Here is a 24,910-nt window from a genome sequence, read left to right as displayed (position 1 = left end):
GAAAAGGAAGACGGCTTAAAGAGACGGAAAAACAGACTCAGAGAAAGAAACGCATGTAAAGGGAGAGAAGAGACACGGAAGAACAGAGAAACGGAGAAAAATAGGGAGGAAGAGAGGCAGAATAAGACGGGGGGGGGGAGGGGCGAAGTAGAGGGACGGAGAGGAAAAACAACAAGAGAAAGGCAAATACAGATGGAGACCGGTGGGAGGGAGTTAGGAAGCGATAAAGACAGACAAAATCAGTATCGCTGCCTCTATCTCTGCAACTAATATCTATTTGCCTGTTGCTCCGTCTGTCACTGCATCTGTATTTCTCTTACTTGTTCTCGATTGGCTTCTTTGTCCCTTACTTCCGCTGTTACCTTGTATTCTTTCTCAATACAAGCACCGAGTTTGGCTCACAATCTTTTGCTGGGACTAGTGTTTTATGGGCTCAGCCGCCTGACCTGTATCTGCTGGGCTGAAGTGCGATCAGGCCCTGGGTACAATCTGATCTTGCATCTACAGGGATAGCAGTCTTGACCTTTACTATATGTTTATTAGTCGGTGGGTTTCATGCCTTTTGCGTGTTTTACAGATAAAAAAAAAATCTTTAACACTTAGGTAATTTAAATACATAATTGCCGGCTTTCTGGGGAAAGTCCTGGATCTGGGGGTGTTAGGCTTGCGCTGATATGACCTTCTCCTTTCTGACACTACTGCATTGCACCATTTGTGTATTTTTAAGCTTTTACATTTACTTATTCAAATTAAACCTGGCGCATGTATTGTAACCAGAATGCGGTAGTGATGTCTGTAAACGCCACTCCGGTTGCACAGAGCTTATATCCTCATTTACAACTAGCTGAAATATTTGTTTTAGATACTGTGGTTTTGCACAGAGTATCTGCTTCTCACCAGTGGAGCTTTGTTTTTTCCAGAGCTTTTTGTACATTGGTGCCGTGGATTTTTATTTTATATTGGCTAATTGCTTGAAGTTTTTCACCCACACAGGCAAGGGAACCAGTGGGCTACGCAAATACTTAATTATTATACTGAGTATTGTAAAGCTATCAAGGGGATTCTTTTTTTAATCCCAATGAATTAAAAATAAGTTGCGGAGGACAAGTTACTGTTCGCAAAACATTTTGTCAATTTGTAGTAACGCAGAGTTCATCTTTGAATGCCTCTGCAATGGTCCAGACTAGTTTTGCCCTTTTATTTTCTCTGGTGTGACACTATTTATTTCAAGGCTTTGTTCGATTATTAAAAACAATCACAAAAGCATACAATATATAAAACACAGCCTACAGACATTTCAGTGGAGAAAACAACTCATCAATAAAAGGATTAAAACACCAGGCTTTTCTAATGTGAAACAGCTTTAAGTAAAAAGGTATCAGTAAAAAAACAGATATCTATGGTATCAAGTGCAAATAACAGTTTCAATGCTTGGGCTGTAGTATACACAGAATATTTCTTAAAAACAGGTCTGGGATAATAACGACGAAGGTGCATATAAAGAGGGCAAATAAGCATAAAGTGCAAAGTGCTTTGCCTGGATAGGCCATCACAGGGGTAGGGGTATTGGCTATACATTTTCATCACTGGAAAAGCCACTAGATTACGTACAATACCAAGTCTCAACCTCGTGAGAACAAACTGGTGCGATTGCTTGGTAATAGTTTTAAGGTACATAGGCATGCCCCTGTTTTCCAACATATTAGAATAATAAAATACATGAGTTGACATGAGGCTGCATTTCGCCCTGCGCAAGTTAGATTTGGTCCCAATAAAGACATTTTTGAGTTCCTTTTTTGGTACAATAACAGCACTATGGTGGTCATTAACAAGGTCCAGGTTAAAGATTTCACTATAGGAAGATGAAACGTAATTTAACCAGGGAATCTTGCGGGCGTTGTCCAAATTGAGACAATCTAAAATAATCCGCCTGGTAAAATCAGTCTCATGTTTAACCCAGATTGACCTCCAGACCATTAAAGGTCTCATTCCCATTAGGTCTGTAAGATGGTTCATGCCCAACTCGCTACGGCACAGTTCATTGGATGCCGAGGAGGGTAAACAAAGGAGTCTTTTAAGGAACCGATTCTCGGTGACTTGTAGTTCCCTGTGCTTACAATAGCCCCATATACCAGAACCATATAGAGCAATAGATACACATCTATGCCTATAGATATTTAACATGTCTGGTATGCGGCGACTACCTAGCTTAGATGCAAAGCGAAAAACTCCAGAGGAGCTTTTGCCCATCCTAGCATTCACGTTTGAAATCTCAGGTGCCCAAGTCCCTCTGTTATTAAATGTTACTCCAAGGTAACAAAATCTGTACACCACCTCAATTTTGTGATTATTAAAATGAAACGGCTTGGAAAGTTTCATCCGTTTGCCACAGGCCATAATGTAAGTCTTGGAGTTGTTAATTTTCAGTTTTCTCCCCTTAGTGAAGTCATAAAAATAGTTCATTAAATTGACACTTATTTTTGCCGATCTGGTAACATGCTTCCTGTTGCATTTCACGCTACCTTGTTCTAAGCATGTTTGCGTTAGCTGTGGATGATGTTTTAGATTTGTTGGCATTACATATTTAATCAATAAAGAACGCGAAAGTAAAACGGTCTAGAAACTAAAATGACATTTTAACAGTCCTAAGTATGATATAGGATCATACTATACATTATCTAATGGGATGTCTGCATTTGGGCGTCTATTGGAATATATTAGTGCTTTTCATATTTTTGTTGAATGTTAATCAACGAGCATCTGAAGTAATAACTTGTTTCTTTGTGTGCAGGCTGTGTACAGCTGCATAGCATAAATGATTATCCGCGTTCCGGTTGTCTTACCTGTTAACATTCAGGTCAAGCCTTTTCCATCCTTTGGAATCCAGTTGTTGGGCTGCTGTTGTGTATAGCTATGTAATGGCCCACAAAGTAAGTGCACAACAAGTGACCCGTCGCAAAATGCGTTTCTTACCTCATTTTCATTTTTGAGGTTGAAACTTGATGCCTCTGTATTGGAGGCACTTCGGTCGTATTACACCGGTTATATTTCTTTTTGCACTCTCATGGGCCCTCCCAACTCGTTTTTAATCTCTATACAAATCTCTTATCTATTGAACCTGCGTGGAGGTTGACCTGACTTGCATGACCTTCAGGTATTAACTCTTCTTTTGATCAACTTGTAGGGTTATTTTGTGTAACACCCTTTGTTTAATATTTGAACTCCTTGCACCAAATTTATCTGCACAGTTGCAAGGCGTTGCCAATCTTTTTCCAGGTACTGTTGCATGCCCTATCCACTATGCTATGTTTTCTGGTTACACAAAACACTCCAACTTGTGCGTTTCTGTGACAGTTAGCAAATGTGCTCAAAGCAAAGCCTCTCTTTGTTGCATTCTATATGACAATATTCTCAGTACCTTTGCTGTGGAAGATTTGTGCAGTGCTCAGAGGGTGTTTGGTTGATTGTTGCAGAATTTATGATGGTACAATGTTTCCAACCCATTGCTTATCTTTTACCAATCACTCATTGTGTGTATTTCGGTCTTGTAGTGCAAATTGAGTTAAGTGAAGTTAAGACTACTACCATGTGTGAGATTGCCTTCTGCCATGTGTGGGATTGCTTAATCAAAGTCATGGACTGGAAAAATTTGGCCTTTGGTGACATTGAGATCACCCCCTTAATTAAGAGGTAGAATTAGAAGACACAAGGCAGTTGAATTTACTTGCTAACAAGTATTCAGATCACCAAGATGAGGCTTGGTGTAGGAAACAGTTCTCTGCTGTTCGCTACAGTTCTATATCTACATTTCTTTCTGTAATTTTTCAGATTGACTGTGATGTTTTTGTTTGAACTGGGTGATAACACCTTTTATTTGGAACAATTACCATTTCTGTGATTTATGTGTAATGCAAAACGAGCAATGTGACTGGTGTTGACATGGGGTGGATAACTTATTTTGGCACAACGTGTGTGTATTTCATGTGCCCTCCCCCATTCACCACTTAAAAGACTAGGTGCAATTAACTTGCAAAGCACTGTAACTTTTCAAAAAGATGTAAGTAAATGGTTCAAAATATTACATGTAAAACTTCCACCCACAGCCTTGACCGCACATTATATGCCTAATTTACTTGTCTTCCTTAAACAGCTCAAAATCCACCCTTGTGAAGGGAAATTTGAATACAAGTGACCAAATAAAAGCTCTATGCGAAGCCCAAATCATGTTTCTAAAATATCACCCCTTGAATTTTAAGGAAGTTCTGCTGCTGGAAACTGATAATTGAATGTCTTGCAGGTTTTATAAATCCGTATGTAGTGGGTTTCTGAATTATTTGATGTAAAAAAATCAGTAGCCCAACATTTAACAATTGATTATTTTGCAATTCTCCACGCTATATTTTTTTCTCTTTTACTACAGTATTTGCTAAAGACACCATTTTTGCCTTTTATAAAGCAGCCATTTTGTGGGATTGATCGCTAGCAGATGGCTCTCGTTTGTCAAAAAGAAAGACTCTTATTTTGCCTGCTAGTTTTCTTTTGATTGGTTGAAAAACTTGCGGATTCTACTTGTTTCTTGTACACGAAATAGGTTTACAGATCTGGCAAAGTGTAAGGATACATTAGCCCATTATGTCACAAAATGGCTTTCTGACATTAATCATTTAGGCAAAGTGCTTCCGAGCGAGAGTGTGTACCGAGAAATTATCAGGAAATGCTAAGAGGAAGTTCAAAGGACAATCTACTGTTTCACTGAGACCGGATTGGCTGCTCGCTTACATGGCAACAGCGTAGGTTCCACCCCAAGAGTCATCGGAAGCAGAGCCCAGGCGTGGTAACTAACGTAGACAGAAGGGCGCTAGTTGAAGCCTCTCCCATCGCTCCTCCCAGGTCCTAAAGTTTGCTCTGCTAGCCGGAGAAAAATACGTTTGAGTTCAGTTCAAGTGGCACTTAGAAACATAGTTTAGGATACGTACTGGATTTCGTTGGGCCGGGAAGCGAAGCATGTGGGCCACTTGGACTATTATTATTGTTTTCCGTTGCACAGATGCTGCTTTGAAGTTTTCATTTTTGAGTACATCAATGGAAGAAGAAACTGTTGTGGCCTGGGATATGTATGTAAGCATTTGTGTTTTTGGTAAATTAGATTATAGAAGCAATTCCTTGGTCAGTCACTGGTCACTTTAGGTTATCCCCATTGACTCGATTCCGTTTTAACTACTTAATATTTCGAACGCCTTTTATGTTAATGGGGCTCCATTTGATTGGCATATTAGGGGGAGGAAATGTGAATGTCATGAGGATTTGGGCTTATTTTGATTTTCCCACTTCCTGAGTCCACTCGTTGCATAGTTGCATAGTAGATTGCCCAAGATCCCAGGGTTTCAGTAAATCTCTGCTAATGGGCCTCTTCTCATCCTGTAAAATGCACTTCTTAGTTATAAACTTATGTATTAAGTGTTTTTTGGATGTTAAAATGTAGGATTCTACGCTTTGTAAACCCCCAATGGAATCACTCTAGTGTTTATTGATATTATCCTTAAAATAATTTGGGAATGTGAATAATTATGGTTTCCGGATACCTCCTTGTCAGCAGGAACAACATGTTACAGTCCTGCCTTTTGGTTTTGTTAAGCTAATTGTTTTCAAGTGGCTTAGTCAATTGGGTGAGATGCAGTGAACCAGGAGTAAAACTCCTAGAATGCAATAGGTTGCTAGAAGAAAGCCCAGGAGTAGGGAATTGACTCCCAGTTCACACTGGTGACATAAGGTATTTAACTGACCTTGCAAGTAGGGCACACAAAGTAGCAAGGCAAAAAGGAGAGGGGACTATTCGGCATAAACAAAAAACAGACGTTTGAATGAAGCACAGAAATTACCACTCTTTATTAAATTCATGGTGAAAACATTGCTGCCAACTGTAATTACGGTCACTTGGTTCCTGTTGGTTTTAGCTAGCCACTCTTCATGCTAGGAATAATCGGCAAATGCAGTGAGGAAACCTAAACTACGTGGTACAGAATACAAAAGCAAGTTGACAAAAACAAAAGTACTGCTTTTGAAGGTGGCCCTCGTGAAATGGAGTTAGTTGATGGCTATGCTTCAGGTTTGGAAGTAAGTGGTGGAATAGTAGACACAGACTTGCTGAAACTGTGAACGAATCATTGTTCCTGTGCATTGATCGTTTGTGGAAAGCCATGCATTTATTTCTGTAAAAGTATGACTTAAATGTATGCTCTGAATTGAACTTGTTCTATGCTAACTGCTTCCCTGGAAGAAATGTCTCTGGTACCAGGAAGAAAACAGTGCTTCAGCAGAAAGAACAGTTTCCTATCACTTTCAGTGCCAAGAGGACCAGCAGAAATTAACAATCCCTTCAGGACATCGGAGGACAGCATGTGACAGTTCTCTCATGCTTTCTCTTAAAAAAGAGCAAGTCTTCTTTACATTACAATGGCATGATAAAATCAGGACATCATTTTCATACAACTATCGGGCTTCCCAGTTGCGTTTTGAGGGCTAGGAATGAGACGTAGTACACAGTGTTTTTCATTGCCATCAAGATGTTTATTATCATCAGTTGGCAGCAAGGATACTTTGTAAATGGGTAAATTAATTTCCCCTTTTTCTTCCCTCCAAATTTCCTTTCCAGGTGTTAAGAAATGTTGCCTTGTATGCTTTTAGTGCATACGTTTTACTAGCTCAGATCCTACAGGGCGAAAATTTGGAAGATCTATGAGGGTTGCGAAGTATTGAAAAGGATGTATTTTAGCAGAAGGGAATTGAAAAATTATATTCTAAATAAGCAACCATAATATTAAGCCTGGTCTAATTGTGACTTTGCTACACATAACAAAATGTGATTACTGCGTACTGTGAAGGAAAAAAGGTAACGCAACAAAACCTGCTTCATAAGGCAGAAGTCGAGAGCCTTGGATAAAGATTTGACTATGGCCTCAAGCAAAGAAAGTGGCAGGCTCATGCGTTGACCTTTTGAGAGCCCTTATGAAAACGCTTAAATGGCTTTTCTTAGAATGTCGAAGGACAGTTGTCCAAGGTCTCACAATTTCTCGTGTGGATTATGGCAGTTTTCTTTATCTGAGCAGTCCAGCTTGTCTCCAAAAGAAATTGCAGGTCACCCAAAATGCTGTGATGCGAGCTCTATTGGGCATTCCCAAAATGTACTCGCTACGTCTGACCCTCGCACAAATCCATTGGCTTCCCATTAACTAGAGAATGGAATTTAAGACCCTATGCATTGCCCATAAGATAAAATACTCATCCGGTCCGCATATCCTTCAGCACTTTATCATCCCATATACAGCCCCCAGACTCAGAGTAATAAGATCGTACAAGGCTCTCTTCTCGCTGTCCTTAAAATCAAGAGAGCAAGAAGTGGGGGACGCTCATTTGCTTACCTGACTGGCAAGCTAAGGAATTCTCTGCCTGTCCTGCTCAGAATCAAGCAACAACTTGCTAAGATTCAGGAAGCAATTAAAAACTCTTCTTTCTAGATAGTTCAGTGCATTGTCCGGACACTCTCATCCTGTTAGCACAGGGAAGACCGTTCTGGGTAGCTACACGCTCTATAAAATGGCTAACATAACTACCAGTGTAGCTTTTTAAGAGCTCTGAACGCGAACAGAGTTGCCCACCTACCAATTCACTTTGATTTTCCTCAGTAGTACTCGGGGCCTCATTTTATAAGGGCTGCTTAGCCATTGGGCCGTAATCGTGCCTTTTTCGTTGCACTGGTATCACTTCCTCGCGGGCAGCCAATAAAGACCTTGTGAAATAAGAGACAAAAGGATATAAAAATGCCTCCTGGGAGCGTGTTGGGGCAAGACGTAGTGTCTCATGACACAGATGCATAGCTTGTGTTGTCTGGAGGCCTTGACAAGCTTGGTAGTGCATTGAAAAACGAGTGAGCCTATTGTGCTAATACTAGCCTGAAACGGTTTTGAGGGAGCAGAACTCACAAAAGTAAACCACATCCTTTGAGCGATATTTGAAGGTAGACTATATTGTGCCATTCTGGTAAGTGTACCAGAGCTGTCTGCTCGGGTCCCACAGAAAAAGGCAGAGAATTGATCATACGTGCTGGGTGTTCCTGCCTGCGTTTTCCTGTCATTTTGTTAGGCACAACATCGCAGATTCAATGTGTACTTCTTTGATGCTCCTATGTACAAAATGGCGGGCTCTCAAGTGGAGATAGAAGGTTCTTTCTGTGCTTCACGGTGATTATATGATTATACACCTGTCCTATGTGCACTAACGCATGACACTGCCTGAACAGTGATTGTTCTCCTTTGTCCTTTGGCATAAATACCAGTGCCATCAGATCCTTTTGCTGCACATAAAAAGTGTTCTCTTTGGACAAACCATATGGGATAATATTCAATCCTGTTACTTTCTGAAACTGTACAGTCTTTGCTTAACTGTCGACTTGAAGACAAGTTGGAACATATCAATTTTTTTAAATAGTTCAACACGTTACGAGGGTTTCAAAAATATATTACGATTTCAAATGAAGTGTTCGCTACTAAGCAGCCTTATAGGTCGAAATTAACGTTTATATGGATGGAAAAATGTGTGTTGTATTATAAGTTTCATAATTAAAACCAGATTTGCACTTTTTATGACACATTCTACCAGTAAAAGTCAGCAGTATGCCTTTCTCTTTACTTTCAACCTCATTGAAATCCAGAGACCAAAAAGGATATATGTTTCACCATACTTTTTGCCTTTGAGCATTGGGCACATTTTATAAATAATTCTTGCTCTGGTCGCTTTTATTTCTACTCGCCAAGCAGTACAAATATACATCTATTTGACATAGCGGGTTACTGTCTTTACTAGAAAGCTTGTCACTATGTTGTTTTTATTGTTTCACTCCTTTCAATTATGAGGCCTGGATAATATCCAGTGGATATCAAATAGATTTCTTTTGAAGGGAGATGACGAGTAGAGGCACTCAACATTATCTTTTCAAATTAAAATAAACTCACTTCAATATCGACAAAAGTGTTATATGTGATCAGAATAAATAAACATTTATGAAATCTTATTTTAGATTATTACCTTTTTAATATTGAAAACACAATAGCCACGAAGTCTTGGGTTTAACTTCTGGTGGTAAGGACCTGTTGACGTCCTCTGTTCTACTTCCCCAGTGTGAGGACGTCAGCTGGCCGTCTTGAGGAAGGAGTGCATGGGAACCTTCAGCGCATGCCCCTGAGCACCCTCTCTGCCCAACATGTGACCATTTGTTAGGGTCGATGTTGGACAGGCCACCTGAAGGGCTCGCTCCCTCCCCGCATGACAGAGCCCGGACGCCGGCCCTCCAGGTGCTACCCACAGAAGCAACCCGCACACCGTCCCCTACGGGACTCCTGCTCCCGGACATATCTGTATCATTGGCCCGGGCCACTGCCAGCTCCATTGCCCGGCCCGGCCGCCATCTTGGACACTGCACCACGAGGCCGCGTGGCCTCAGCTCGACCCTAACCCTGGGCCTGGCCAGGCCCCGACATCCCGGCACCACCATCCACCCAGGAGGTGAACGGACCACTTGGCAGGTTAATGGGAGAAAGAAGTGTCGATGGCTCTCCCCCGCCAGGTGCCGATCGCCCCCAGCCTCCCCGGGCGCTGGCTCCACCCCCCTGCTGGGTGTCTGGACTCCCTCATCCCGGACCTCCCGACCTCCAAGTGCGAGGGTCCGGACATCAAAGGGCGCCAGACCTATAACTGGGGCAGCTCCAGAGCAGGAAGGCAGTTGTATCCTGGAGTCGAGAGACACCGTGAAGAACTCACCCTTGACGGACTGCTGGCGCTGCCGCAGCCCTGCCTTGTGAACTGTCGTCCTGCCGCTGGCGCTGCCGCGGCCCTCTGCAACCTTCATCCTCGTCGGGACCTGCTGGCGCTGCCGCGGCCCGTTGTAACTACCATCTTCGTCGGGACCTGCTGGCGCTGCCGCGGACCGTTGCCACCTACGATCTTCTCGGGACCTGCTGGCGCTGCCGCGGCCCATCCTCCTAGAACATCAAGCTCGAGGATTGTGAGCTACCCATCATCTCAGCGTAACTACCAGATTGGTAACAAGACTGTCCCGCTACCCTCCTTCCCCAACCAAGAGACTAGAATCGAGGGGACCCCTGAGTCCTGACCTCCTTGTACCATTCTACCGTACTTCAAGATTGCTTATAAAGAACGTTAAACCTTATCCTTGTGTGGTGTCCATCTGTGGGGGGGAAGTTACTGGTCTGTACGATCGCTGGAGACAGCTCTCCCCGGAGACCTCTCCCCTTGTCCTCGGCCGACCCTCCAGGTCCCGTCTAACATTGGTGGCAGCGGTGGGAACCGAATCAACACGTACGCACAGAGAGTGACTCACCCCATGACTAAACCACAATGACAACCAAAGAGAGCACAGAAAAATTCCAGATGGAGAAATTGGAAGAGTACAGCCATCGTGAGTTAAAACAATTTTGCATCGAACTAGGCATTGCTACCACCGGTCTGAGCACGAAAGACGATTTCAAGCACGCCATCGAGTCTTGGGCGGAAACCGGGGCCGTCAGACCCCCGGACCAAAACATTGCAGCATCAGAGATCAACACCTCTTCTCCCGAAGAACGGAGAACGGGTCTCTCACAGGAAGAGATCCAAGAAAGAGAAAGAAACCGACTACACGAATTAGAGATGGTACGGCTCAAGATGGACGGTGAGCTAAAACTAGCGGAACAAAAACTGAACTTAGAACACCTACGGCTCCGAGAAGAGCGGGAAGAAAAGCAAAGACAAAGAGAACTCGAAGAAAAGAGACTGGCATACGAACACGAGCGCAAACTGGCAGAGATAGAACTACGGAAGCAAACCAAAGACCTGGGGGTGCCCGAGCAACCGCGCACCCCAGGAGTTACAGAACCAAAGGTCCACATCCCCAAAGATGTCGTCCGAGAGTATTTCCGAAACGACGACATACAACAGTGGTTCAAGGCCTACGAGATCGCCATGACCTCCCACCGGATTGATCGAAGTGACTGGGGAGCCGGGCTATGGGGGAGGTTCGTCAATGAAGGCCGCGATGCCCTGTTACAGCTCCCGGACCATCAAATGACGTCCTATGACCACATGAAGGCCGCCCTCCTCACTCGATATGGGCTTACACCCGAGAGGTACCGCCAGAGGTTCCGCGACTGCACCCGAATCCCGGGTACAACTTGGGTGGAATATGTGAACTATTTCAGCCGCGCCTTCGAGGGATGGATCAAGGGGAGCCGCGTAACGACCTACGTGCAACTTTTTAACCTCATCGTGTGGGAGCACCTCTCCAACAACTGCTTCGTCGAGCTCAGGCAGCACCTCCTCGACAGTAAATTGACTGATCCACGGCAGCTCGCCGCCGAGGCTTACCGATGGGAGAGCACCCGAGTGAGCCGGGGTGGACCTAACGAACAGAACAGGAACAGCCAAGGCCATCACCGTCCCCGAGGAGGCCAGGGCTGGGGGAAAGACGCCGTCCCGGCCGCTCCCGCTACCAGCACCCCACCCCCGGCGGGGGCAACCCCCCGATGCGCCCGGGGTTCCGAGCCAGTGTCACTTGTCACCGATGCCAGCGAGTCGGCCACTACGCCAATGATCCGAACTGCCCAAAGAACCAGACTCCAGGGCCCCACCAGATAGCTGCCGCCGCCCTAGGAGAAGAGCAAGTCTCCGAAGAACATGAAGAATACGAACAGGAACAACCAGAGTGGGAACCGGCCGCCATGGTCCTAGCGTGCCTAGGGGGAAGAGACATGATCCCGCGGGCTCCCCTACCCGCCAACACCAGAAAATACAGTCAGTGGGTGAACATAAACGGGTGCAAGGCTGAAGCCCTACGTGACACGGGGGCCAGTGTGACAGCCGTCCGCTGTCACCTGGTGACCCCGGAACAAATCCTGCCGAACGTTCTCTGCCCCGTCCGTTCAGCCGACAATTCTGAGAGCCTGTGTCGGATGGCCTGCGTCCCATTCGAATGGGGAGGAGTATCCGGCATGTTGAAGGTGACGGTCCGCGATGATGCCCCCGTGGACTGTCTCCTGGGGAACGATCTCGAGAGTTCCCCATGGGCCGCCGTGGAAAGAAGAGAGCACCTGGGGATGTTGGGCCTCCCGGACTGGGCGTGCGTAACCACCCGGTCCATGGCCGCCCGCGCCATCCCCCGACCTGAAGAACCCGAATGGCCAGCACCTCCTCCCCCGATCACTCCAGTGGGGGACGCCGACCATACCGACCCCCCGGAACTAACCCAAGAAAGGCTCGCTCAGCCCCCGGACCTTCCAGACCTGGCTCAGTGGCGTCAAGAAGGGGGACCCACCCAGGAACAATTCCGTCAAGAGCAAAAGACCTGTCCCTCCCTCGAGGGACTACGACAGCAAGCCCTCGCCCAGAGCGCGGGAAATACCGCCGGGGCCCACTGGATCTATTGGGACAATGACCTATTGTATAGCGAACAAAGAATCGCGGAGTTGGGGGCCAGTCGAGTGTTGGTGGTGCCCCTCCGCTTTAGAGACTTCCTGTTGAATTTGGCCCACGATGTCCCCCTGGCTGGACACTTGGGACAGGACAAAACCTACAACCGCCTAGTGACCCACTTTTACTGGCCAAAATGAGAAATGACGTCCTCAACCACTGCCGATCCTGCCCCACGTGCCAGGCCAGCGGAAAGAGCGGCCGCAAACTCAAAGCACCTCTGCAACCCTTCCCAGTTGTCACCACCCCGTTCGAGAGGGTGGGAATAGACATTGTGGGGCCCCTGGACCCCCGAACAGCACAAGGGCATGGATTCATCCTGGTACTGGTGGACCACGCCACCCGCTATCCCGAGGCTGTTCCCCTTCGAACTGTAACAGCACCGGTGGTCGGCCGAGCCTTAATGGGGATCTTCTCCCGGGTGGGCTTCCCCCGGGAAGTCGTCAGCGACAGGGGCACGAACTTTATTTCAAAATATATGAAATCCCTCTGGCAGCAGTGCGGGGTCACCTACCGATTCACAACCCCCTATCACCCTCAAGGAAATGGACTGGTTGAGCGGTTCAACCGCACCCTCAAGGGAATGATTATGGGGTTGGAAGAGCCCCTACGCCGCCAGTGGGATGTGCTACTTCCGTGCCTCCTCTTCGCCTACCGAGAAGTCCCCCAAAAGTCCCTCGGCTTCAGCCCCTTCGAACTCTTGTACGGACACCCTGTTCGAGGGCCCCTCAGCCTAGTCAAAGAAGGTTGGGAGATGGTGTTATATCCTGTTCATCTCTTTCCCTGCTGCTCAGCCTGTGTGTGTGTGATGTCATTGGAATGTTCCTGTGTGCATGGTTTGAATGTGTGGTCAGTTTGATTGAGTGGGCTGAGCAGCTGGATGCTGCTCCCGGTGGGGCCTTCTCCCTTACTCCTTCTTATCTTCCTTTTACCTATTTTAACCAATAAATACCAACTTAAGAATACCAACGTCTACTGGATCTACTTGCCTGATTAAGTACTTTTGTGAATGCAACAGATGGCCCCCCCTGAAAACCCCTCCAGACGTTTACAAGTACCTCCTGACCCTACGCAATCAGACCAGACGATTCAGAGAGATAGCCAAAGCTAATCTTGAGGCCAGTCAGGAGGACATGAAGAAATGGTACGATCAGAATGCCTCCTCCATAGAGTTCGAACCTGGCCAGCAAGTATGGGTGATGTCCCCAACCGAACCTTGTGCCTTGCAGGACAAGTGGACAGGGCCCTTCAAGGTAGTCGAGCGCAAGAGCCCCGTCACCTATCTCATCGACATGGAATCTCCCCGGAACCCCCTCCGGGTCCTCCACGCCAACAGACTCAAAACCCACTTCGTGCGCTCGGAGCTCAGCCTACTGATGGCTACAGACAGTGGAGCGGAAGAAGACTCCAAGCCCCTCCCTGACCTACTGAGGACCTGGGAAAAAGATGGTTCAGTAGACGGGGTCCGACTCTCAGATGCCCTAACCCCGGAGCAGCGCCAAGACTGTCGGGGCCTCCTGCTGCAATTTGCGACCCTATTTTCCCTCACCCCAGGAGTCACCCCCTGGTGCTTGCACGACGTGGACACTGGGGACAGTCCCCCTATCAGACACCGGGCGTACCGCGTACCAGATCGGGTACGGGCCTGCATCCAAGAAGAAGTGTCAAAAATGCTCACCCTCGGAGTCATCGAGCCCTCGGACAGCCCCTGGGCCAGCCCAGTCGTACTGGTCCCCAAAGCTGCTGCCCCAGGCACCACCCCTGAGCTCCGATTCTGCGTCGACTATCGGGGTCTGAACGCTGTCACCCGAACCGACGCTCACCCCGTTCCCCGAGCAGATGAACTGATCGACCGCATGGGGGCTGCCCGCTACCTCAGCATCTTCGACCTGACAGCGGGCTACTGGCAGATCGGCCTCACCCCCAGGGCCCAAGAACGATCCGCTTTCTCCACCCCGGATGGCCACTACCATTTCAAAGTGATGCCATTCGGCATGAAAAACGCTCCAGCCACTTTTCAACGACTGGTGAACCAGGTATTGGCGGGCCTCGAAGAGTTCAGCGCCGCCTACCTGGACGATATTGCTGTGTACAGCCGCCACTGGTCAGACCACCTCCGCCACCTCCGAGAGGTCCTGCAGGCCCTCCAACAGGCCGGCCTCACAATCAAGGCCAGCAAGTGCCAAATTGGCCAAGGGTCCGTGACCTACCTCGGACACCAAGTGGGAAGCGGTCTGGTGGCCTCCCTTCAGCTCAAGATCGCTGCCATCCAGTCCTGGCAGCCTCCCGTAACGCAAACCGAGGTCCGAGCCTTCTTGGGGCTCACCGGATACTACCGGCGGTTTGTGAAGGACTATGGCAGTATTGTGGGGCCCCTCACAGAGCTCACATCCAAGAAACACCCCAACATGGTCAACTGGACTCCAGACTGTCAAGCGGCCTTCGTGAAACTGAAGGCCGCCATGTGCACCGCCCCGGTGCTCCAGGCTCCCGACTACAGCCGGGAATTCATCGTCCAGACTGATGCCTCCGACCATGGCATCGGGGCCGTCCTCTCCCAGCTGAACCCCGAGGGAGTGGACCAACCAGTGGCCTTCATCAGCAGACGCCTACTGGCCCGAGAACAGCGCTGGAGCACCATCGAGCGGGAGGCCTTCGCAGTAGTGTGGGCCCTCAAGAAGCTCCGGCCCTACCTCTTCGGTACCCACTTTCGGGTACAAACAGATCATCGCCCCCTGCAATGGCTAATGCAGATGCGGGGGGAAAATCCCAAACTATTGCGCTGGTCCATCTCCCTGCAGGGGATGGACTTCACTGTGGAGCACCGACCTGGCCAGGATCACGCCAACGCGGATGGCCTGTCACGCTTTTTCCGCCTCGACGAGGAGAGTCCCCAAGAGGATGGGTGACTCTCCCCGCCTTCAGCTGGGGGGGACGCATGTTGGACAGGCCACCTGAAGGGCTCGCTCCCTCCCCGCATGACAGAGCCCGGACGCCGGCCCTCCAGGTGCTACCCACAGAAGCAACCCGCACACCGTCCCCTACGGGACTCCTGCCCCCGGACATATCTGTATCATTGGCCCGGGCCACTGCCAGCTCCATTGCCCGGCCCGGCCGCCATCTTGGACACTGCACCACGAGGCCGCGTGGCCTCAGCTCGACCCTAACCCTGGGCCTGGCCAGGCCCCGACATCCCGGCACCACCATCCACCCAGGAGGTGAACGGACCACTTGGCAGGTTAATGGGAGAAAGAAGTGTCGATGGCTCTCCCCCGCCAGGTGCCGATCGCCCCCAGCCTCCCCGGGCGCTGGCTCCACCCCCCTGCTGGGTGTCTGGACTCCCTCATCCCGGACCTCCCGACCTCCAAGTGCGAGGGTCCGGACATCAAAGGGCGCCAGACCTATAACTGGGGCAGCTCCAGAGCAGGAAGGCAGTTGTATCCTGGAGTCGAGAGACACCGTGAAGAACTCATCCTTGACGGACTGCTGGCGCTGCCGCAGCCCTGCCTTGTGAACTGTCGTCCTGCCGCTGGCGCTGGCGCTGCCGCGGCCCTCTGCAACCTTCATCCTCGTCGGGACCTGCTGGCGCTGCCGCGGCCCATTGTAACTACCATCTTCGTCGGGACCTGCTGCCGCGGACCGTTGCCACCTACGATCTTCTCGGGACCTGCTGGCGCTGCCGCGGCCCATCCTCCTAGAACATCACGCTCGAGGATTGTGAGCTACCCATCATCTCAGCGTAACTACCAGATTGGTAACAAGACTGTCCCGCTACCCTCCTTCCCCAACCAAGAGACTAGAATCGAGGGGACCCCTGAGTCCTGACCTCCTTGTACCATTCTACCGTACTTCAAGATTGCTTATAAAGAATGTTAAACCTTATCCTTGTGTGGTGTCCATCTGTGGGGGGGAAGTTACTGGTCTGTACGATCGCTGGAGACGGCTCTCCCCGGAGACCTCTCCCCTTGTCCTCGGCCGACCCTCCAGGTCCCGACTAACAGTCGACATGATCTGCTCCCACCACAGAGAATGGAAAATTTGGCACTCATGCTTGTTTTTCCTGTTACTGCCCAGGGGCTTTCTGAAAAGCCAATTCCTCCAACCACCTCTTCTAGGGAAGTACAGTTAACCCCCCACTCTCAACAAGATTTATAAAGGGGGGTATAGATTATTTTTTGCCATCCTTGGTGGACTGATCGTGTCCCCAAGGTGTGGGCAAACTGTCCACCCTGCCCCAATATGTCTCGAAGTTTTTCATTGGACAAGGCCTAGTGCAATATATTTGTTGGGTTTATTCGGTGTGATGCAAGTAGTAGTGATATTTAATATTTTTATTTTCTCTTCTAGGTTTGGAGAGGTTAACCGCATCCTGGAGTCAGATAAGTGCTCTTTATCTTTTTCAGACTGTTGTTGTTGGCACACTATATACTACACTCCCTCTCCCACAGCATGCATTCCTTTATTTCAGTTCATATTCAACCCAAATCACTAATTTCTATGACTACCTCTGCATTCTGCTTAGGACATAGCATTTGAGGAAGAAAGTTTTAGATGAAAAAGAGCGAAAGTATTTTATTCGGCAACTGCATGCTAGATCCTAATGCAAAGTTTCAGAATGTGTGAGGAGCCACAAAATTCCTATGATCTTTGTGGTTGTGCCGAGCTCCTGCAATGGATGAACACTGTGACCATATAAAGTAAATATGGTCTTTGCATGGGCCCTGGATTGGCATTACCCAGCCATACAGGCAGGTGCAGTTTTTTCAGTAGTATTGGAATACTAGATTGTTGGAATTCTGTGGATCTCAGCAGATTCTGGAAATTTTCCACCGAAATGTGAGGAAAATGTGTGATTTTAGTCAATGTTCGAGGGTTATGGGTAAGAAAAGGTAGGGGATTATGCAATCCTGGACTTCTCTGGGTGTATCCTTATCAGAAAAATCTGAAGTCGATAGGTTTCTTTGGGTGGTAGCCTAAATTCTGCAGCTGTCCACATAGCCGATTAGAGTTGTTTTCCATGGCAAAAATGTTATGCCTTTACATAGAGTTTTTGGACCTTTTCTTCGCTAGAGCTATGCCTAGCCACGCAGGTGGGGTACTGTTTTTATCGGAATAGTGGGAATACAAAATTAACACTTATTACCAATTGGATTTCTATTAGTGGTGTTCAGTTGTAAACCAGTTTGCAAGAAAAAATTACCTCTGTATTACTTGATAATATGGGTGACCCAAAATTCAGAGGTGCACAAATAGCCACTGTTGATTAACTCCATATCTAGAGCACCTTTTCCGAAATTACATAATTTCCTTCATACTCATTTTTAATTTATTAAACATTACCGTACGAATGCTGCATGGTCTTTGTAAAAAATAATGATAGACTGCAGCACATTTGGCTTTGAGCATCATGTGTTTTTTGAAATACCAAGAATCGTTTATAAATCCCTGCAACCAGAAAAATCTGACAAACGTAAAGCTTGTGACTTTTGTGAATAGTCCATTAGGGCAAAAAATTACAGCTCAAAATGCCACTAGTTGCTTTTTGCTTAATTATTTGTTATTTCATTCATTAGTTTCTTTGGGAAAACCATGAGCAATCTACACAATGACCCCTTACTTATTTTGGATTGTAATCTAATTTTCAGAAATGCATACCTTTCTGGGTTCACCCATGTCTTTCACATTTGTTTCTACCTCAAACTTCAAGTAGGTTGAAACCATAAAAAAATAGAAAAAATTGACCACTAGTTAGAAAAATAGAAAAATGCAAAAACCATAGTAAAAAAAAAAAGTGGGTGCCTTTTCCACCGCTGCTTGTTCCTGAAAGCTGGTAAGAGCAATGCTAGCTGATTAAACCTTTCGCTGATGCTAGAAAAAAAATGCTTTGTAGCATAGCACTTTTTTTCTCATTTTTCCACAAGAACCTAACATTTTGCTATATTTTAGCTACTTTTTGAGAATCCACAAGTGCTGGGTATTTTTTAGAATCTCTAAGACATGCATATGTAGTGTTGTCAAAAATGTAGCAATTGGTTGCTCTTCTTTTTAATATATATTTTTTTTACCCAGGTTTCTATTTCCACTGCTGATGTAGTTTAAATCCTGCAAGGCTATTGTGTTCTTTGCACACACAAGACTATCTATATGCATAGTGAAGTGATGCCATTCTCCTTGACCATCTTAGAATTCTTTTAGCAGATATTTTTAGTTGGCATGATATGACGTTCTCAAAAATACATTCCAGTGCTGTTGAAAACACGGCGAAACTGGGAAATATATACGTAGAGTTTATTATTACACCTATTGAAAGGTAAATGCTTTTTATTAGAAAATTACAAAAGGTCTTATTGATGCCTGTGCTTTTGAGTGAATTGCCTTTGGAGTATTTACTCACTATTTCTGTTGTGGTTGACTGAACGCAAAGGGAAGAAAAAAAAGGACTTGCTGTCCACAAACACGTATTCAAGAAAATGTGAGTGAAGACCTTTTCACTGCTAAACTAGCCCTCCACCCCCTGCAAATCCCTTACATCTTTGCAACAATGAACTGTACAAATTTAATTTCTGTTACGCAACTTTTGATGGTTGTTTTAATATGAGGTATTTTTCGTATTGAGGCTTTTCTGTATATATATTTTTTTAATAGTTATCACCAAAAGCTGATATTGCCGTCCGGAGCTTCTGGAAGAAATGCACATTTCCACCTGTGACAGCTGGTAAATATTATACTTTCTTTTACACTCAAAACATCAATTTCAAATGTTATGCGTCATCTAAATTTAACGCCCTCCAACAAGGATTGAGCTGAGCAAAAGACATTGTAATTGTGGTCCACAGGTCTGAGGCAGGCACTGAAATGATGGGAATTGAGAGCAAAAGCATGGTCTGGGATAGCCAGTGGATCTCACAGATCCCAGTCTTCAAATGTAGCATGCTTGCTTTTGTTACATGACTATGGCAAACACATTCTACTTAAATTTGTAACCATAAGTAAAGCCTGTGAACAATAAAAAAAAGTTGGCATTTGTGCATTTAAGCCAGTGCAACATAGCGGGTACAGTTTCTAGTTTACATTGTGGAAGATCAATTACTTCTTCATAATATCCAATAACGTCAGTGTTCACTGTTTTAATGCATCCCTACTTGATATTTTTGTATCGGTTTCAAAGTCTGCATATATATTTATAGACCTAGCCTACACCATGGTATAGTGTGTACATTTTTTTTAACACAAGGGAAGAATAATGTTATTATAGGAGGGGCCACAGATGTTTGTGCGTCCACTTCTGTAATACTGATCGCGTGGGGGTCAACATTCTCATGAGAGGGCATACCCTCATTTGCATGGGGACGTGGCCCAATGGAAATGAGGAAACCACTTTGCCTCTGCGCCTGTACTGTATTAGTTACGCAGCAGAGAGGCAAACATGCCTTTAGGAGGAGCGCACTGAAAGGGTGGCATACTTTCTGCCCTCTGGAGGAGAGAAAGGGGAATCCATGAAGCCCCCCCCCATCTGACCCCAGACATTCCCATGCAGGTGGTTGCAGTCACTTACTGCACCCACCTGCAGGGTATTCTTTCCCGTCTTGAAACAGCAGGCAGATGCCGCCTGCACAGTGAACCACGGACTGGCTGATTAACCCCTTGTGTGCTGATGACGGAACCGCTCCGTCATCAGCTGCGGTGGCGCTGTGCTGATGACGGAGCAGTTCCGTCATGGCCCGCCCGCCGCTCATGCGCGGCGCGAATTCCGCGCCTGCGCTGAGCGTTCTATTGAGCGAGCGGGGCCATGACGGAACCACTCCGTCATAAGCACAGCGCATCCGACGCTGGTGACGGAGCGGTTCCGTCACCAGCATGCGCCCACCGCTCTTCCGCCCCGCCCCCTTAGCACTGCGGCGGAATAGCCGCCGCAGTGAAGGAGTTAAAGCAGTCGCGCTGTATTTCACTCAAATGTCCTGCCACCATGGCAGAGCGAGTTCGCAGCTGCCAGAGGGCAGCATATTCTGCATAATAAGGTGCAGTTTCCCTGATTGCGTCACAGTGCTCCTTTTAAAGGGTGCGCTGTAGTGCAATGGGAGAAAGCGTGCCCTTTGTAGAATACGGCCCTGGTTCTGACTAGGTAACTTGTGCGTCTGGGCTTAGTGTATTGTCAGGGTTCTGGATGTGTTGTATTTAATAAAATATTTTGTGTCATGCAGGCTTGAATATAACATCCAAAGTACGTCAAGCTAACAAATAAGGTGCAATGCTGCTTCCTTAACCCTTTCGATGCTGATGACGAGCTCAGCTCGTCCTCACCCACGGGTGTCGTGTGCTGATGACGAGCTGAGCTCGTCATGAACAATGGGCTTTCCAACAATCCAGCACCGGAGGAAAATATCAATAGCAGCGAAGGTGTTAAGAACTAACATTGCAAGTTGTTTAGTCTTGTTCCTTCTGATTACACCAGGTGTCTCCGACCAGTCGATTGGGACCTACTATTAGCTCACAGGCCCCTTCAGAGTAGCTCACAGCCTTGAGTTGAAATAAGCACAGTCACATTTTCCTTTTAAAATTAAGGAAAGGCTTTGTTTATTTTACAATATTATCATCTTCAGGCTGTAAATTGCAGGGCCTGACAACCAGCAGTGCTGGAGTCCGATTAAATGACCCAGGGCACAGAGGTCAAGAACTGAAGCACTGAGGAAGTTAAATCTTGAATAAAAGTCCTTGTCAGCTCCATATTAGAGCATGAGAACAAAATGATGGTTCTGAATGCTTTTAAATGGAAAAAATTAAAATGAAGAGTTAACATAATAATTAAGTTAACTCCATTTTAATTTTCTCCCTTTTCATTTACAAGCAGCTGGTCTCTTGCATTTTTTATGCAGTCATTGTTTTTTAAATATGAGAAATTTAAAGTGAAGAAAAATATTTATATGAAACATTAAGTCCATGTTTTTTTCCACTCTCAATTCAGCCAATTGCATCTTACTATTTAATGAAGAACGTTTCTTCACTTTAAACTTTTCCCATTTAAACATATAGTTAAAAATCTTGCACTGTGTCTACACCAGGGGGGTGCAAGGTGCCGTTGTTTGTAAATGCACCACTTTAAAATTGGACAACATTTAAATTAGGAGTTTTATGGAATACATATAAAGTTAAATCGTCAGTTTAGTTTTCTCCAATTTCGAAGTGTCGCTTTTACTCACAGCAGGCATCTTGCAACCACTGGCTGGTAGTTAGTGTCATGTATAACTGAAAAATACAGCCGTTTTTTAAATTGGAGAAATTTAAAGTGCAGAAAAATGTTCCATGATTTGAACATTTTTGCAGAACATTTTGTCTGCACTTGAAATTTCTCCCATTTACAAAAATGGTTGTATGTTTGTCTTATATATGTACTGATGCCACATATGATGAAAGGTATGTCCTGTGCCACAAATACACATGACACAGCATATATGTTCATAGATCCATAAAGTCAATCCTCTCATTGAGACACCTAGCAGCCATGTCATGGTGCCCATTGTCAAAGTACTTTTTTCAAACCATAGTAACTGGTTCTATGGACATTAGGCTTAATGTCACTGAAGCTGGGCGTGGGGTGTCTGGCAACACTGTGGGAGTCGCTTGGCCTTCAGTATCTCACATTGATTTTCACTGTTGAGAAGTAGCTTTCACTACAGAAATGTTTGGAGACCCCTGGATTACACATTCCAGTTTAGTCCTTGAATCGTTGATTCAGCAGTTACATAGAAATATATAGCGGTATATTTCGCAGTGTCTTGCCCCCAGTAGTTCTGAGGTCCATGACGTCCGGTCGCTTGAAATAATTTGTGTCCACAGCTTTAAAATTCCCATTTCTGAAGTTTTTTTTCTTTCTTTCTGGGTTGTGCACCGGCTTGCTGTTAAAGCTAGGATAGGCTTGAAGGCCATTACATACATGACGAGTGTTCGAGGGTCATTAAATAACTTTTGGTTGGATGTGTAATTTAAGTTGTAACGTTTGACAACGTATTTTGGAGGTCTGCATAGTGATATGGCGGTGTTGCTTACTTTTGATAATTTACAGAGATATATGTATACCCATTGGTTTGTATTGAATATCATATTATGGATTTATGCTTTTCAAGAATTGTGTGCATAACTTGTTAATTTACACAACTTGTCAAGAAAAATGTGACCGTTTCTCTAGTTTTTTTTTTTTTTAAATGCGTCTCTCTACTTGTAAGGTTTGGTGAGGGGCGCTAGGCCCTCATTATGCATATCTGAATAATCAGACATGGACACCAGAGTGAGGGTTAGGTAATGGGCCCTGAGTACGTGCGCTCAGCCCTTTTTATTAGCAAGGGTCATCTGACCTATGACGCCTGGTTGTGGGTGTGTGTTTAGTGTGCTTACATCATGCTGAGACACTAGACCGTGTCTTACATTACTACATCCCTCCCAACCTTAGTTAAGAAAATTAAACTAACTAAAGTCCAACCTGTGGGAATGAGTATAGTTCACACAAAACCCATAACTCAATCACGACGACTCCGACGTAGTCTTCTCCACTGCTGGTCACGTCAATTACTGGCAATGGTGTCTCTTCTTGTCTTGGCAGACTTGCAGCTTTTAGGTGGGCTGTACAGTCTCTCTCGCTCTGTTTCACATCCTGTGAACGTGTAGAAGTAGGAATAGCAGGTCCCGAGTGTGTTGCTTTCCGCTGGACTGTCCTGGTCAAGGTGTTTAGGTCAAACTGGTGTCTGTTCCAGATGGGATCTTCAGCTGCAGTTTATCCCTCTCACGGATACCCCCATCTCGTGGGTGTCCCCTCTCACTGGACGACCCGGAGGCCCTCATCTGCCAGGCTCCCACTGGACCGGAGGACATGCCGCCTTGCCGCTCCAATGTGTTAAAGGAAGTCGCTACGGGTCCTCTCTCTGTGTCCAAAGCTCCACCTGAAAGGGTGTTGTTGGCACTGGTTCCGTCGTGTGTGACCTTCGGTCCTCCAGGATCTTCAGCACAAGCTTCAACAGTCCGTGTCTCGTTGTGGGATCCGCTGCCACCGGTGTCCCTGAGGCCTCTGCCCCTGGATTTCCACGGCCCTGTCTCCGTTCCATCCCAGAGGTGGTTGTTGCCAACAGACCGGCCTGCTCGCTCTGTCCTTCCTGGGTGACTGTCGGGTTCGCACGTGGATGCTTGCTTCCAGTGATGTTGCATGTGTCCCGGTCGTGCGTGTGGACTGTCGTGCACCTCTCATGTTCTCGTCGGTGTTTCCCCTCCTGGTGTGTTGTGGTGTCTTGGTCTACACTCCTCTTTGCTCTCCTCCTTTCTCTTGTCTTCCTGTCGTCGTGCTGCACAGACCTCTTCTCCTTTCTTTTCTACGGTGGTGGCAAGCGTGCCACTCAGACCTCTTCTCCTTTCTTTTCTTCGGTGGTGGCAAACGTGCCACTCGGACCTCTTCTCCTTTCTTTTTTTTCGCAACGCGGTCTGGTCATCTTGCTGTCTTCATCTTCCTGACCAGACTTCTCCAGGCAGCGTGCACTCCGCCTGTTTCCCCCTGGTCTTCTCCTTTCTTTTTTTTCGCAACGCGGTCTGGTCATCTTGCTGTCTTCATCTTCCTGACCAGACTTCTCCAGGCAGCGTGCACTCTGCCTTTTTTCCCCTGGTCTTGTCCTGGTTCTCGGACACTGTCTCCTTCTTGTCTGTGACTGGACCGGTCGTTGCGATCTTCTCCCTTAACTCTGGATGTTGAATTGTGGTTGTCTAAATTCGCTTGTCCATGTTCGTGGACTGTGTCTTGGTGTTCGAACTTCTTGGACCGCTATCTTCGGTTCTCGTGCTGGATACTTGCTATGTCACTGTTTGTTGACCCTTCCTTCGGTCACCTCCTTTCGCGACCCCCCGTGTGTCGGCTTTTGGTGCGGCCATCTGGCTGGCCGGCTTCTTGGATGCGTCGCGTCGTGTGGTCGTACGGGTTCTTCGTGCGACCATCTGGTTGGTCGGCTTCTCCCTTCTTCGCGACCAGACTGAGTGGTCGGCTTCACCTTCTGCGTGAGTCCTCACGCTTTGCCGTCTTCCGTGTGCTCGCTACTCATTCTGTTGCGGTGCTGTCGCATTGGCGCGTTTCTGTCCACGCTCTTCCTGTGCTTCGTTTGGTGCGGAGGGTTACGTCACCACTCCTTCTTGCTTCTTCGTGTTCAGGTCGCTCCCCGTTACCTCACGGGGTGTGCTGGCGTTCTTTCTGGGACGCTGGAGCAGTGCCGGCGGTTGTGGCGCTTCTTCACGGTGTCGCACTTGCCTGGTGGGGAGTCTTGGAACCACTGTACCTTTGCGTGGTGGTGCTCCAGTCACTGTCTTCCGGCAGCAATGACGGCCTGTGGCCACTAGGCGTCACTGTGCTTTCAGTCGGTGTGGCTCC

The 24,910-nt window shown here is 46.9% G+C and overlaps 1 long non-coding RNA gene across 3 annotated transcripts in view; it reads left to right on the top strand.

The window, feature by feature from the left end:
• The window catches only part of LOC147733493 (uncharacterized), a 64,895-nt gene that overhangs the window by 1,818 nt on the left and 38,167 nt on the right, over window positions 1-24,910 (top strand). For all 3 annotated transcript variants that reach the window (XR_015308526.1, XR_015308527.1, XR_015308528.1), the window contains exon 3: window positions 16,864-19,231. This is a non-coding gene — a long non-coding RNA (uncharacterized LOC147733493). The remainder of the gene's footprint in view (window positions 1-16,863; window positions 19,232-24,910) is intronic.

The sequence above is a fragment of the Lissotriton vulgaris genome, chromosome 2_1 (genome assembly GCF_964263255.1).
Source record: "Lissotriton vulgaris chromosome 2_1, aLisVul1.2, whole genome shotgun sequence".
In the NCBI taxonomy this organism is placed as follows: Eukaryota; Metazoa; Chordata; class Amphibia; order Caudata; family Salamandridae; genus Lissotriton; species Lissotriton vulgaris.
This window is presented reverse-complemented; position numbering and strand designations above follow the sequence as displayed.